Consider the following 12,088-nt stretch of genomic DNA (forward strand, 5'->3'; position numbering starts at 1 on the left):
GTCGCCGCCTCGGCAACCGCGTATCATTAATGTGGGTGGCAGAAGGATGGACGGACGACACTTGTGTCATTTGAAGGCGGAGCAATCGCCTGCACCGGGAAGCGGGGCGGGCGGCGCTGACCGTTTCGGGCGGAAAGCGCGCGCGGGCGAGGGAGGCGGTCTGGGTGGGCCAGGGCAGTCAGACTCGTGCTTGGCAGCGGGTCGGTCCAGCAGCCGGACATGCTGGCTCGCCAGCTAGCTCGCCGAGCTGAGCGACGACAATCAGACGATGGACGTAGCTTCCGACCAGGAGCCGGCACCACTGTCCAAGCCGATTCATGTCGTGTTCACCATAGAGCAGGTGCGGCCGCACTTCGACGCCCTAATGGCGGAAGAGCTACCAGCGCAGGAGGACCTGTGCTGCAACCTCCGTCTCCTCAACGAGCACTGGTGAACAAGCGAACGACAATGCCGTCGCGAACATGTGGCCCTATGATCCTGGCTTCCCGAATGAGCAGCGGGCGCTGGATCAGACCATCCGTAGGGCCCGTGAGGCCCTCTCTGTCGTCCTTCGAGTTGTTGCGCTCGCCATGGCGCCGCCGTCTCGCGTTGTCAACATGGCCAACTGACATGAGGATGAGGAGATGACTTTGGAGAGGATGACAGTGGGGACCCACCAGGGCCATAGCCGCATGTACGCAAGTGCCTCCTTATTAGTATATAAAACTATATATTTTTTGCTTCCTCCTGGTTTCCTGACATCACGGTCCCACACCATTGTCAACCTATGTAGTCAATAAACGAGAGAATTGCACAAGAAGCGGCCGACAGCTGGGACCAAGCAGCTCGAGCAGTATTTGTGTTTTTGAGGTGTGAGCACTGCAGAGATTTTCTTGAGCGATGTTTAGCCCAGATATTAATTTTTCTCCTCTGAACAACAACGAAAACATCGCTGCAGCTATTAACTGGGCGGGCTGTGGCCCGTCTAGCCCAGGCCAGATATCCAGCCCAGATATTAATTTTTTTCAAGCTGAAACTGGCTAGCCCAGCTATACTTTTTTTAGGAATACCCGGGCAAGGTCAAGTTGTTATTCTCCGCCCCGCTGGGCTGCAAATCTTTTCTAGGAGGGATGCATTAGGCTTAACGAGAAAATGGGCTTTAAGAAATAATAAATGGGATGTAATTATAAAAATTGGGCAGTAACTATAAAAAATGCACCAAACACGTAATTACTTTATAAAATATTATTTTTGGATATTGAAAATTTTAATTTCATTAATTGTTGCGAGCGCAATGTTTTGTTGGATTTTTACGTAATATAAACTTATATTGAAATTGTATTTAATCTGACTACAAATTTCGGGATAAAAATATTTCGGATCCCATAAAAATGTGGGAAATTTTGTTGAATTCTGTTTTGAACGGTTGGTTGAAATGGGTTGTACTTTTAACAAACTGTAAATGGGCTGTAGTAAATTCCATTAGAATTCAAAAATTGGCTGCACATTCTTACAAATCTCAAATGGGCTATAAGTTCTCTGCCACACACTTGTGGCCTTACTAAGTTGACGCGTCCCCTAAAAAAAAGAGTTGACGCGTATGCAAGGCTTTGTCAACTTATAGTCAACACACGGTTCTAGCAGCAGTGGCCGTTGGATGATGCCGTGCTTCTTCTTCAATCTCGGATATTCTAGCTTCACCCGCCCAAAAAATGATACCTCCCCCTGACATCTGGGGCGCACCGTTTCGGAGGATGACCTGTGGGCCTACTAAGTTGACGGGTACCAAGGGCTTTGTCAACTTAGTCAATATAAACGATTCTAGCTGCAGTGACCGTACGATGTCCATCCAACGGCCATCGTGCTTCTTCAACCTCTGGTCTTCTTGCTCCAGCCGCCCAAAGCAGCGCCGGTCGTGCCGCCTGCTCCTGCCTCCCGTGGCCGGTTGTGGTGCCGCGGAGGCCTCACCGCCCCTACTACTCCCACCGCTGGCCAGGCCATCCCTCCACTCACCCACACCCCCTGTTATTCTGCGGCGACGGCAACCTCACACCGCAGCGGAACCAGTGAACCCTCGTACTCCTCTTCGCGTGGGTATCCACTGCCGCCTCTTCCCCGGCTCCGCGTCATCCCCTTCCTAGGCCTCGCCGTCGTCCACTGCCGTGGTGCTCTTGGCGTGGCATGGTCAATGTGGTCAACGACCGACTTCCATCGGAAGGGTATTGTACATGGAGAGGCTGACAGCTGGCTCCACGGCAGCCGCAAGGAAGTGCCTCCTTATTACGTGCAAAATAATTATTCCTCCACCTGACAGCGGGGACCCATTGGACGAGCCACCGTATTTTGCGAAAAAAACGTTTCCCCCTGACTGCTGGGACACACTAGCTACATCTTCGCACGCAAGGAAGTGCGTCCGGGCAAAAAAAAAATGATTCGCCCCCCTGACTGCTGTGACCCACCAGCTACATCTTCGCACGCAAGGAAGTGCCTGACAGTCAGGACCCACCTGGTCGAAGCGTACGTAGCATTGTCATTCTGCTCGCAAACGTGTACGTACATACTGGTCCATGTAGAGGCGCGCACGTGTTGTAGTAGAGGCACGCACGTAGCATGGACACGTACGTACAGCGGCCAGTGTGGAAGAAAGAAAATACGGCCACGTACGTACATACGGGCAGGGTCTCGAACGCCTACTCGCGCATACGTACGACCAGGGCTCGTGTACATGGCTGGGTCAGAACGGAGAAACAGCGTCCTCGCCGTGTTCATGGGGAGCCAACCGGCTGGGACGGAACGGAATGTGTCGTTGCGTTCATCGGGAGAGCTTGGACGAAACAGCCGATGGAAACGAGGCCTGGCGTACCACACAACGGAGGAAACGGCCTTGTGTTCGACCGGCCACGTTCGAAACGGGATCCTGTTCATCGGGAGGGGTCTGGCATACCGCAAAACGGAGGAAACGGACCTCCTACAGTCGAAACGGGGCCCTGTTGATCGGGAGGGGTGTGGCGTACAGCAAAACGGAGGAAACGGACTTGTGTTGGAGCGCTAGGTCGAAACGGGGGTCCTGTTCATCGGGAGGGGTGTGGCGTACCGCAAAACGGGACTCCACGAGATACTGTTCATCTCCACTGTCGACCCCCTCCAGCCTCCACGGGCTACTGTTCATCCACCGTCGACCTCCTCCAGCCTCCACCTGCGACTGTTCATCAATGGGCTCCTGTTCATCCAGCCTCCACTGCGCGCTACTCCACCGGCTACTATTCAACCAGCCCTCTCCACACTGGCTCCTGTTCAACCACCCCTCCACGGGCTACTGTTCATCCAGCCCTCCACCGTCTACTGTTCATCCAGCCCTCCACGGGGTGGTCCTGTTCATCCAGCCCTCCACAGGGTCCTGTTCATCCAGCCCCAACCGGCTCAATCGATCGGGGTCGTGTTCATCCAGAGGCAACACAACGGGGTCCTGTTCATCCACCCCCACCGAGAACTGTTCATCCAAACCGCCCCAGCAACACTCACAGTTCATCCAGAGGCAGCATCGATCGACTGTAGTTAGCAGCAGTAGCGAAGGAATCGCTTGCGGGTTTAGTTAACAGCCATAGATCGATCGCTCGGGTTCAGTAATGTGTAGCCTACAGTGCAATCGCTCGGGTTCAGTAGGCGAACGCCTCTCTTGGGTTTAGTTAGAGCCCAACGCCTCGCACCCACGCGCGTGCGTGTACGAGAGAAACGCGCATCGCTCGGCCCCGACCACCCACCGTAACCGGGAACACCCCGATATTTTCCTAGCCATCGCTTCTACCACGGTTTTTTCCGTCATGGACGGCCCAAAGAATGTCATGCAGCTGCGTCTCCGGCCTGCCCAGGACGAAAAGCCCATTTTCTATCATGATTTTTTGTCATAGAAGTAGGAGCCCACCACATCTATGATGATACCGGGTTTTGTCACAATTATCGTCATAGAAGTGCCATAAGTATGACAGAAATTGTTTTTGTTTGGCTCAAAATGTCACGGATGTGTCTTTTTTTGTAGTGGCGGTTGCCCTTGGATGACTCTGGGTGGTCGCAGCCACGCTTCATCTCCGGCTCAGCCGCAAGCAAGGCCGGCCCCTTGCACTTCACGTCCTTAGCCTTGGCTTTCTTGTCTTCTGGGTCTGTCCCCGGGAGCTCCAGGAGGGAGAGGCGACCCTCCTCAGCTCTCGCACACCTGGTTGCCACGTTGAACATCTCCAGAGCCGCGCATAGGTCCTCGTGTATGGCGAGCTCTTCCTTCATCTTGAGGTCATGGACGCCATCAGAAAACGCCGAGATGGTGGCCTCGTCCGAAACCTTGGGGATCTTGAGGCGAACACTATTGAAGCGCTGGATGTACTTCTGCCGGGTCTTCCCTGGCTGCTGCTTGATGCGCTATAGGTCAGCCACAGCCGACAGGCTGTCGTGAGTGCCCTGGTAGTTGGCGACGAAACGCTCGCGCATCTTGCCCCAGGAGGAGATCGATCCCGCGGGCAGGTTCAGGAGCCACGAGCGTGCGCCATCTTTGAGGGCCATGGGAAACCAGTTCGCCATGACCTTCTCGTCGCCGTTGGCCGCCTCGATGCTCAGCTCGTAGAGCTGCAGGAACTCAGCAGGGTCGGGGGTGTTGTCGTAGCGTGGAGGCAGGTCAAGCTTCAACTTCCCCGGCCAGATAATACTGCAAAGCTCCGGACTGAAGGCACGGCAGACCGCGGTAGTCACGGGAGCCCATCGTGGAGGTGGAGCCTGATTTTGGCTCTCACGCACCACCACCGCAGGCGGCGCGCGGTCTTGACGTTGTGGTGATGGGAGTGCAGGAGCATATTCTTGCGGCCGCTGGACCTCCTGGCAGCTTTCTTCTTCACTCGCGGGCGCCCTGCACGGCGGGTCACGCTGTGGGGCCGCCCACCTTGGCCCGAGGCGACGTCTTGATGGGGAGGTGCAGGAGGTGCTCCATGGGCTACGTCGCCCGCAGCAGGCGGCGAGCAAGGGAGCGAGAGAGACGGTGCAGGAGAGCCCCCAGCGACGCTGACTAGCTCGGCGATGTGGTCCAGCCAGTCTTCGTAGAAGTCGTCGACGGGGTGATAGCATAGGAGCTCGTGCGCCATGAGCAGCGCAGCCTACGCGTCCGCCGGCGCGCGACGAGCATGAGATGACGAACCAGCAGGAGTCAGCGACGGGGTGGCCGTGCGTCCATCGCGCCGCACGGAGGGGTGCAGCGACGAAGCTTGCTGCTCGTGCCCCGCCAGGCCGGTGGTGGCGTTGGCGGCAGGCGATGGAGAACGACGGGGAGGCCCGCCGGCAGGCGCCATCTGGGCGACGCGAGCAGAGAGGGCGGCCCGCGCTCAGTACGGGCTCGACGGGCGTCAGCCATGGAAGCGGTGGGGCGGTGGCGGGTCGACCGGCGGAAGAGAGGCTCCGATGCACCACTACCTGGCGCGCCAAATGGCGGATTCAGGGTTCCGCAGACCCTTGAGAGGTTCTAACTCTGGGTGCGTGCAAAGAACTCGTCCTCCCGAGTCTGCCTACTCACTAATCTCACTGCCTAGCTCAATGAACTGGATGTAGAAGGGACATAGCAGTTTACACTGGTCCGGGCCACCTTGCGGTGTAATACCCTACTCCAGCTTTGTGGTGGATTGCCTCAAGGGGCTGAGGATGAACTAGTACAATGGTACAACGGCCTCAGGAGGTGAGGTGTTCTTGTGCTGGATGAGCTGGTGGGTGTGAGGATGGTCTGAATGATCCGTCCCCCTCTATGGTGGTGGCTAAGTCCTATTGATAGTGGCCTTGGTCCTCTTCCCAAATGTAAGGCAAGAAGGGATACCACAACGGCTGAATTTCAAGGGGGGCAACTAGTACACGCTATCCTGACAAAAGTAGTCTTCGCTAGCAAAAGCCTCTGGTCGTGACGCCATAGTGGTCGGCGATGACCTCCGTCCTGCCGTCCTGGCGGTCTTGGTCTTGTTGCACCAAAATGGAAACCTTTGGCTGATTCCTCGGGACTCCGTGCCTGCGCTTGCCTCCTTAGCGCAAAAGAGGAAATGGGTACACTGTGCCCGCTGGCGCCCGCTTAGCCTTGATCGTCATGGCTCATGTCATCTGAACCTTGCGAGGTGAGCCTTGCATAGAAATCTCCACTCCTCGGGAGCTAGCCTGAGGAGGCCGCCCCTCGAGGAGGTCTTGGGGTCATCTGACTCGCGAGGCTTGGCCCCTCATGAGTATGTTCGGTTCCATCTCCTGCGTAAGGATTAGGTAGCAGTTGTTCTATCATACCCGAAGAAATTTCATATTCAATATTTTCAGTAGGTGCAGTAGGTTGAGGGGTAGCTAATTGTGGTTCCGTTCGAGGTGAAGATACCCCGAACAAACCTCTCAAAGGATTGTTTTCCGTAGTAACAAGTGACAGTAAATTTCAGCACACTATATAAATGTTTCCTTACCAAATTCTACTTACCAAAGGCCCTTCACTCCCCGGCAACGGCGCCAGAAAATAGCCCACAAGTATAGGGGATCAATTGTGGCTCTTTTTGATAAGTAAGAGTGTTGAACCCAACGAGGAGCAGAAGGAAATGACAAGTGGTTTTCAGCAAGGTAATGTCTGCAAGTGCTGAAATTGTAAGTAACAGAGTAGTTTGATAGCAAGATATTTTGTAACGAGCAAGTAATGATAATATTAGCAAAAGTGCAGCAAGATAGCCCAATCCTTTTGAGGCAAAGGACAGGCCAAAACGGTCTCTTATAGTAAGCAAAGCGTTCTTGAGGGTACACGGGAATTTCATCTAGTCACTTTCATCATGTTGATTCGATTTGTGTTCGCTACTTTGATAATTTGATATGTGAGTGGACCGGTGCTTTGGTGCTGTTCTTACTTGAACAAACCTCCTACTTATGATTACCCTCCCGCAAGCATCCGCAACTACGAGAAAAGTATTAAGAATAAATTTTAACCATAGCATTAAAATTTTGAATCCAATCGGTCCCTTACGGAATAGCGCATAAATTAGGGTTTAAGCTTCTGTCACTCTCGCAACCCATCATCTATTAACTACTCCACAATTCATTCCCTTAGGCCCAAATATGGTGAAGTGTCATGTAGTCGACGTTCACATGACACCACTAAGGGAATCACAACATACATACTATCAAAATATCGAACACACAGCAAGTTCACATGATTACATGCAAAATGATTTCTCCCGTGACCTCAAAAACAAAAGTAACTACTCACAAATGATAATCATGCTCAATATTAGAGGGGTATTAAATAGCAAAATGGAACTGGACATATAATCTTCCACTGAATAAACCATATAGTAATCAACTACAAGATGTAATCAACCCTACTAGTCACCCGCAAGCACCAATCTATAGTTCCGGTAACAAGATTGAACACAAGAGATGAACTAGGGTTTGAGATGAGATGGTGCAGTTGAATTTGTTGATGGAGATTGCCCTCCCCAAGATGGGAGAGTTGTTGGTGATGATGATGACGGTGATTTCCCCCGGCGGAATCGCTCCACTTTAGGGCAAAAGTGCTCCTGCCCAAGTTCCGCCTCAAGACAGCGGCGCTCCATCCCAAAAGTCCTCCTCTTATTTTTTTTCTAGGTCAAAATGGCTTATATACCAGAAGATGGGCACCGGAGGTGGGCTTGGATGAGCACAACCCACCAGGGCGCGCCTGGGGGCCCAGGCGCGCCTTGGTGTCTTGTGCTCACCAGGGTGGCCCCCACTGGTACTTATTTGCTCCAATATTTCTCATTTATTGCATAAAAAATCCTCATGAAGTTTCATCTTGTTTGGAGTTGTGCAGAATAGGTGGCCTGACGTAGCTTTTCCAGGTCCAGATTTCCAGCTGCCGGAATTCTCCCACTTTGTGTGTACGTTGCATATTATGAGACAAAAGGCATTAGAATTACTCCAAAAAGAATTATTATGCATAAAAACATCATAAATAACAGTAGGAAAACATGATGCAAAATGGACGTATCAATTACATCTTGTAGTTGATTACTATATGGTTTATTTGGTGGAAGTTCAGATCCATTATGCTATTTAATACCCCTCTGATCTTGAGCATGTTTATCACTTGTGAGTAGTTACTTTTGTTCTTGAGGTCACGGGAGAAATCATGTTGCTAGTAATCATGTGAACTTGATATGTGTTCGATATTTTGATAGTATGTATGTTGTGATTCCCTTAGTGTTGTCGTGTGAACGTCGACTACATGACACTTCACCATATTTGGTCGTAAGGGAATGCATTGTGGGGTAGTAATTAGATGATGGGTTGCGAGAGTGACAGAAGCTGAAACCCAGTTTATGCGCTATTCCGTAAGGGACCGATTGGATCCGAAAGTTTAATGCTATGGTTAGAATTTATTCTTAATACTTTTCTCGTAGTTGCGGATGCTTGCGAGGGGGTTAATCATAAGTAGGATGTTTGTTCAAGTAAGAAAAACACCTAAGCACCGGTCCACCCACATATCAAATTATCAAAGTAGCGAACATGAATCGAATCAACATGATGAAAGTGACTAGATGAAATTCCCGTGTACCCTCAAGAACGTTTTGCTTATATAAGAGACCATTTTGGCCTGTCCTTTGCCTCAAAAGGATTGGGCTACCTTGCTGCACTTTTGTTACTATTACCGTTACTTTCTCGTTACAAATTATCTTGCTATCAAACTACTCTGTTACTTACAATTTTAGCACTTGCAGACATTACCTTGCTGAAAACCACTTGTCATTTCCTTCTGCTCCTCGTTGGGTTCGACACTCTTACTTATCGAAAAGGCTACAATTGATCCCATGTACTTCTGCAGCGCGCGTCTTCGGCTACCTCAACACTTCTTCAGCAACGGTGCCAGGTGACATTTTTTGGTTTGTTCAGTTGGGACCGCCCCTCAGGCTGCATTATCCCCAAGACATGTGGGTCCGTCCCTACGGCATGTATGGTTCTTTGCATTTACTAGAACTGGCTTTACCCTATCCATGAGTTGCTTTATGATATCACCTGTCTGTCCGGTGCTTCATCGCCATGAACGTTGTACGCCCTTGCAAACCCACCCACGACTGCGTCATGATTAAGGACTGGCACGGCGCCTGTGCTCGGGTCCGTCCCTACAGCGTCGCTAAACCCAAGTGGCTGAGCCCTGGCTCGCGGGCTAGCTCCCGTGCACGTCACCTCCCATGGTCCTTGGTGCCTTGTTCTCGCATGAGCTAATCAGGGGCAGATAAGTTAGGGCGCGCGACCCGGTGCCTCGCCGCCGCGGGAGCCTCGCCGCCGCGGGAGCCGCGCGCCGGTTGTCTTTCTTCAGGACTTTCGCATGAGAAGACTGGGCACGGCATGTGTGCTTGGTTCCGTCCCTGCAGCGTCGACAAACCCAACGGCTAACCTCTGTCTAGCGGGCCGGCCCCATTCACGTCACCTCCTGGGGTCGTTGGTGTTTGGCTTTCTCATGCGATAACCTCCGGAGATTCACTCGGTGCAGGTTGCCTAACCATCTCGCAGGACCATCTCAAGTATTCCGAACCACATTCAGGCGCAACCCGCCTAGAGGTAGGGCCTTGTGAGTCCTGCGCTGGCTCACAAGTGGCCATACACACCTCCTCCAGCCCTGCCTTGCAAGCCACGTGGCAGGGCGGGGCTGTACATGCCCCGTAGTCTCCCTCAAAGGGAGCTCCCACCCATGTGTCAGTGGAAGCCCCATGCTCCGCGCTGGCGGACGACACTGTTGAGGAGCGTCTATGCCCGTGCAAGAGCGGAAGCGCCATGTTCCACGCTGGTGATAAACAACTGAGGGCAGCCTAGCGGCTGCACTAACCTCTGGAGAGCCACACGGCTTGATGTTCAGCCTCACCGCGCCACTTTTCCCTCGGGAGAGTTGTGCGAGTGGGCTGGGCATGGGGGCTACGCTCAGGTCACGCCTGGCGTACACCACCTCGCCAGGTCCCTTGGACCCGGTCTTTGTGCACCCTTGCCGAGCGAGAGCCCGGCGAGGAAAGGAATGGTGGTCTGTTCGTACGTCAAGGGGACCCCTGAGCATCGTGACTCAGGAGCCTAACTGGGCACGTAGCCCCTCACCCCTTTGTCTCGTCCTGGTGATCCGGACAACCCAATGGCGGTTGAGGTATGCGCGGGGCCGGGCCCTGCCGACGCAGAATGCCAAGACCTACTCCCACATCTCCTTCCCGAGGGTTGTTCGTACGTCAAGGGGGACTCCTGAGCATCGTGACTCAGGAGCCTAACTAGCCACGTAGCCCCTAACCCCTTGGTCTCATCCTGGTGATCTTGACGACCCAATGGCGACTGAGGTATGCACAGGGCCGGGCCCTTCTGACGCAGAACACTAAAGCAAACAGAAAGGAAATCGCAGAACCCTAGCAAATTATTACAAAACACACTGTCTCTTAAAAGCTCAGAGCACAAGTTCTTACGCCTCCACGAGGCACGATAAATGTTGCAGGACTGGAACAGGGAGAAGCGTCGCCTTGGGTTTCTTCCTCAGCCTTGAGCACCGCCGTTGCCCGCCTGAGCAGGCCCACCATCGACAATGTCGCCACCGTCCTTGCCATCAGCCGTGGCCGCGGGGTCGATGGCGAGGAACTTCTGCAGCAGGGCCTCCACCTGTCCCTCCACGGCCTTAGCAGTAGCGTCGTGGCGCTCAGGGTCCACAGGTTCGAGCAGCGCGCCAAGGTCGAAGCTGGGGTCCTGAAGATGGAGGTGGCTGAAGATGCGCATCGCCTCTGAGGTGAAAAGCGCGCGGGCCTCGCCCTCCATCATGGGGCCCACTCTGACAACGATGCCCTCGAGCGCCGCGGCAAGCTTGGGGAGCAGCCCGGCGGGGCCTTGCTCCGGAGTCGCCATCGGCTTCTCGTACCCATCCCCGTAGAGGTCCTGTAGCGCATTGCGGGACATCTACTCGAGGGAGACAAAGTCATCGCGCCCCACGGCGGCAGCCTCCTCAGTAGTAGCGAGGAGCTTCTCCCTGGCCTCCAGCCGAGCTTTGTCCTCGGAGATGAGCTTGGCGTGGGACGCCTGGGCCGCCTCCACCTCCTCCTTCAGTTTCTCCAGGCGGTTGCGCTCCGTGGCCCGTTCCTGGGCCACCTGCTCCAGCTCGGCGTCGCGGTCGGTGACCGCAGCCTCCCGGGCTTTCAGCTTCTCCTCCTGCTCCTCGAGTTCGCGGGTGCGGGTGGCTTGCTCATCGCGGAGGGCCTTCAGCTCGGCCTCCGCCGCATGACAGCGCTGCTCGGCGGCAGCTGCGTCTTTCAACTCCACGTCGCGAGCGGTCGTGGCCATGCCGGCCACCTTCCTGCCCTCCTCGGCGGCAGCCTCGGCCTTGCCCCAGGCCGCTCTAATGGATGAGTCAGCCTGGAGCCACCCCGGGACCAGCTCCAGGCGCCCTGACGCCCTACGCCGGTCGGGGCCCCGAAGATCGTCTCGGAGCCGGTCCAGCGCGGAGAAGGCCTCCTCCAGAGCATCGGGCATGGCAGAAGAACCACGGCCTGCCGGCGTGATGGCTGGGGGAGGAGACGGCATTGACGTCAAGACTGGCGGAGCAGCAGCAGCAGCAAGGATGGCCGTCAGCAGGCGCGCTGAAGGCGAGTGCCTCCGGAGTCGGCTTGGCCACAGGGGCGGTCTTCTCCTGAGGCTGGGACCCTGAGCCTTGAGAGGGCAACCCTGCCGCAGGAGGACGCAAGGCAACCTCATCTCCCGCGCTGGGGTCGCTGCGGCCGTGGCGGCCCGCTCGGCCTCGGAGGCCCTCACCTCTTCCTTCTTCCTCTTCACCGCCAGCAGCAGCCTAACCGCCGAAAGGAAAATGTCTGAGCACTATGTTAAGAGCGGGAAACAAAGTTAAGGTGAAGAACTTACTCGTCGTCGACGACGTACGACCTCTTCCTGCTCAGGAGTGCGGCGCCCCCGAGCTTCCTTGGCACAGGCTTCACCGCATCTTCAGGGGCGGACAAGCGTGCGGCCGGCTCTGCAACTGTGGCGGCCGGCGGCGAAGTGGAGGCGGCCGACAGCGAAGAGGAGGCACCGCCCTGGGGAAGAAGTGCCGACCTGTCCTTCTTCGGGGTCCCCTACTTCAGCC

The sequence above is a fragment of the Aegilops tauschii genome, chromosome 4, assembly GCF_002575655.3.
Source record: "Aegilops tauschii subsp. strangulata cultivar AL8/78 chromosome 4, Aet v6.0, whole genome shotgun sequence".
Classification (NCBI taxonomy): Eukaryota; Viridiplantae; Streptophyta; class Magnoliopsida; order Poales; family Poaceae; genus Aegilops; species Aegilops tauschii.